This window comes from Malaclemys terrapin, chromosome 2 (genome assembly GCF_027887155.1).
Source record: "Malaclemys terrapin pileata isolate rMalTer1 chromosome 2, rMalTer1.hap1, whole genome shotgun sequence".
NCBI classification, from domain to species: domain Eukaryota; kingdom Metazoa; phylum Chordata; order Testudines; family Emydidae; genus Malaclemys; species Malaclemys terrapin.
In genome coordinates, this window is record NC_071506.1 from 22,353,492 (window position 1) to 22,357,276 (window position 3,785).

A 3,785-nucleotide genomic window follows, 5' to 3' on the forward strand; every position below is an offset into this window, starting at 1 on the left:
GTCTAGGTATACCACATCCACAGCTTCACCCTTATCCACAAGACTCGTTATCCTATCAAAGAAAGCTATCAGATTGGTTTGACATGATTTGTTCTTCACAAATCCATGCTGGCTGTTCCCTATCACCTTACCACCTTCCAAGTGTTCGCAGATGATTTCCTTAATTACTTGCTCCATTATCTTCCTTGGCACAGAAGTTAAACTAACTGGTCTGTAGTTACCTGGGTTGTTTTTATTTCCCTTTTTATAGATGGGCACTATATTTGCCCTTTTCCAGTCTTCTGGAATCTCTCCCGTCTCCCATGATTTTCCAAAGATAATAGCTAGAGGCTCAGATACCTCCTCTATTAGCTCCTTGAGTATTCTAGGATGCATTTCATCAGGCCCTGGTGACTTGCAGGCATCTAACTTTTCTAAGTGATTTTTAACTTGTTCTTTTTTTAGTTTATCTGCTAAACCTACCCCCTTCCCATTAGCATTCACTATGTTAGGCATTCCTTCAGACTTCTCGGTGAAGACCGAAACAAAGAAGTCATTAAGCATCTCTGCCATTTCCAAGTTTCCTGTTACTGTTTCTCCCTCTTCACTAAGCAGTGGGCCTACCCTGTCTTTGGTCTTCCTCTTGCTTCTAATGTATTGTTTCCCTTTATTCCTGTAGCTAGTTTGAGCTCATTTTGTGCCTTTGCCTTTCTAATCTTGCCCCTGCATTCCTGTGTTGTTTGCCTATATTCATCCTTTGTAATCTGTCCTAGTTTCCATTTTTTATATGACTCCTTTTTATTTTTTAGATCATGCAAGATCTCGTAGTTAAGCCAAGGTGGTCTTTTGCCACATTTTCTATCTTTCCTAACCAGCGGAATAGCTTGCTTTTGGGCCCTTAATAGTGTCCCTTTGAAAAACTGCCAACTCTCCTCAGTTGTTTTTCCCCTCAGTCTTGATTCCCATGGGACCTTACCTATCAGCTCTCTGAGCTTACCAAAATCCACCTTCCTGAAATCCATTGTCTCTATTTTGCTGTTCTCCCTTCTACCCTTCCTTAGAATTGCAAACTCTATGATTTCATGATCACTTTCACACAGGCTGCCTTCTACTTTCAAATTCTCAACAAGTTCCTCCCTATTTGTTAAAATCAAGTCTAGAACAGCTTCCCCCCTAGTAGCTTTTTCAACCTTCTGAAATAAAAAGTTGTCTGCAATGCAGTCCAAGAATTTGTTGGATAGTCTATGCCACGCTGTGTTATTTTCCCAACATATATTCAGATAGTTGAAGTCCCCCATCACCACCAAATCTTGGGCTTTGGATGATTTTGTTAGTTGCTTAAAAAAAGCCTCATCCACCTCTTCCACCTGGTTAGGTGGCCTGTAGTAGACTCCTAGCATGACATCTCCCTTGTTTTTTACCCCTTTTAGCCTAACCCAGAGACTCTCAACACTTCCATCTCCTATGTCCATCTTTACCTTAGTCCAAATGTGTACATTTTTAATATATAAGGCAACACCTCCTCCCTTTTTCCCCTGTCTATCCTTCCTGAGCAAGCTGTACCCATCCACACCAACATTCCAATCATGTGTATTATCCCACCAAGTTTCAGTGATGCCAACAATGTCATAGTTGTATTTATTTATTAAACCATTGTTCTTTTCTGGGCCAGCTGAATGCATCCGTTATAAATGCAAAAGGATTTTGCTACTGCTCCTAACAGTTTGTGTTGCATGGGCGGTGTCAAATTCAGTGGAGTCAGCAAGCCACAGGCTTTCAGCTCTTCATGCCCAGCCAGCCTCTGTTAACGCGCAGTGGACTGTTTCCCACCTTATAACACCAAAACAGGTATTGCACCCAGGGCCGGCTCCAGGTACCAGCTGAACAAGCTGGTGCTTGGGGCGGCAGATTGTTCGAGGCAGCATTCTGCCCAATCCTAGGGCGGCACGGCGGCTTTTTTTTTTTTTTTTTTTTTTTTCTGCTCTGGCTGCCCTGTAGGGGGCGGCGGCACGGAGAACCAGAGCGCCCTGCAGGGCAGTCCTCTTCCTTCCCTCCCCGCCGACCGGAGCGGAGCCCTCCCGGCAGGCGGCAGGAGGCGGTGCAGCAGGAGGGGCCGCATGGCAGCGCCCCGCTGTAGCCCTGACCACCCCCTTCTCTCTCTCTCCCGCCTGCTCCCTCCCCCCCCACAGCCGGTCCCCCTGCACCCGCGCTCTGGCCAATCCGTTTTTTGCTTGGGGCGGCCAAAAAGGTGCAACCAGGGCCGCCTCCAGGCACCAGCCCTCCAAGCATGTGCTTGGGGCAGCACCTGGAGTGGGGCGGCGCTCACCCAGGGAGAGCGGGGCCACGGCTTGGCTCACCACCCTCCCCCCGGGGCTCCGGCCGGTCGGGAAGAGCGGGTCCCCGGCCGGGCTCGCCGCCCGCCCACGGTGCTCCGGCTGGCCGGGGAGAGCGGGGCCGCGGCGGGCTCACCGCCCTCCCCCCGGAGCTCCGGCCAGTTGGGGAGAGCAGGGCTGCGGCCGGGCTCAGCGTTCTCCCCTGTCGCGCTCCCCGGCGGGGGGCAGGGGGCGGCTTTTTTTGCCTGGGGCGGCAAAAAAGCTAGAGCTGGCCCTGGTTGCACCATCCCTCGGTTCCCTATAGCGCAATGACGAGTGGGCATGTGCCCAAGCAGCTGTTCTGGGCAGAGGCCGGCATCGGGGCTGCTCCATACCAGACTCTCCTTCGCAAGGCCACGTCTGGCGGGGGGGTGCTGCTGTACACGCACCTCGGGTTTTTCTCAGCCAGCAGGACACCGTTTCTTAGCGTTCGCCACATTTCTAAACAGTAACTGGAGGCAACGTCCCCGCCTCCCTCTGGAGCTGCGGGTAACGCTGCAGCTGCGTGGGGGGCTGATGGGGGCTGTTGTAGCTGGGCCCCCAATCCTGCCCTTTGAGCAGCCTCCCTTCTAGTCACTAAGCTTGGTAGCTGCACCTGGCAGCACCCTGCTTGCGGCCCCCCCCAGCCGCTCCTGAGTTCCCTATCACTAGGGGTGGGCAAACTGCTCCCCGCACTCCCGGCCAAAGGGGGGGTCCCCCCCCGCTGGAGCCACGTGTCCCAGCAGCGCCCCGCCAGCGGGCGAGCCCCAGGAGCGCGGGAGCAGGGGCACGTGGGGCTGAGCCAGGCTCCCGGGAAGGGCGCTTTGCAGCGGCTCGGCGCCGGGAAGCGCAGCGCTGCGGGTCCCCGTGCCCTGCAGAAGCCGCGCGGCGGGCACTGGGGCGGGGGAAGCGGAGCAGCAGGGGGCGGGGATGCAGTCGTCTCCGGGTGTTGCCAGGGAGCAGCCGGTGGGGCCAGAGCCCCGCAGCCGCCTGCCCGGCTTCCCTTGGCGGCTCCGTTTTCGCCGCTGTCCCCCTGGCGCCGAACGGGGAGGCTGGCTGGGCCCCTTGCAGGCAAACAGGGGCGGCTGGAGCAGCGTCGCGGCGCTACAAGGCGAATCGGCCGGGTTCGAGGGGCGGTGCGGGGACTTTGCTTTCAGCCGCCTCGTTAGCGCAGTAGGTAGCGCGTCAGTCTCATAATCTGAAGGTCGTGAGTTCGATCCTCACACGGGGCAGCAGTTCCTTTTTTTCCTCCCCCTCCCAACGCTAGTTTGTGCTCGGTCTGGGTTTCAGAAGCCCCGGGAGGCGAGGGGCTGCAGGGAATTGCGAGGAGGGGGCTACAAGGCCGGGGCACTTAGCTCAACCCTCACCACAGCCTTGCCCCCCTGCCCCCCTTCCCCCCCATGTTGGTCTACAAAATCCTGCTTCTGAAAGTCTGCAGGTGGTGGGGGCCCAGGC

At 55.5% G+C, this 3,785-nt stretch overlaps 1 non-coding gene across 1 annotated transcript; it reads left to right on the forward strand.

Annotated features, from left to right (window-relative positions):
* Nucleotides 1-3,489: 3,489 nt before the first annotated feature.
* Nucleotides 3,490-3,562, forward strand: TRNAM-CAU (transfer RNA methionine (anticodon CAU)). The gene has a single exon. It is a non-coding gene; the product is annotated as a tRNA-Met (tRNA).
* Nucleotides 3,563-3,785: the final 223 nt, after the last annotated feature.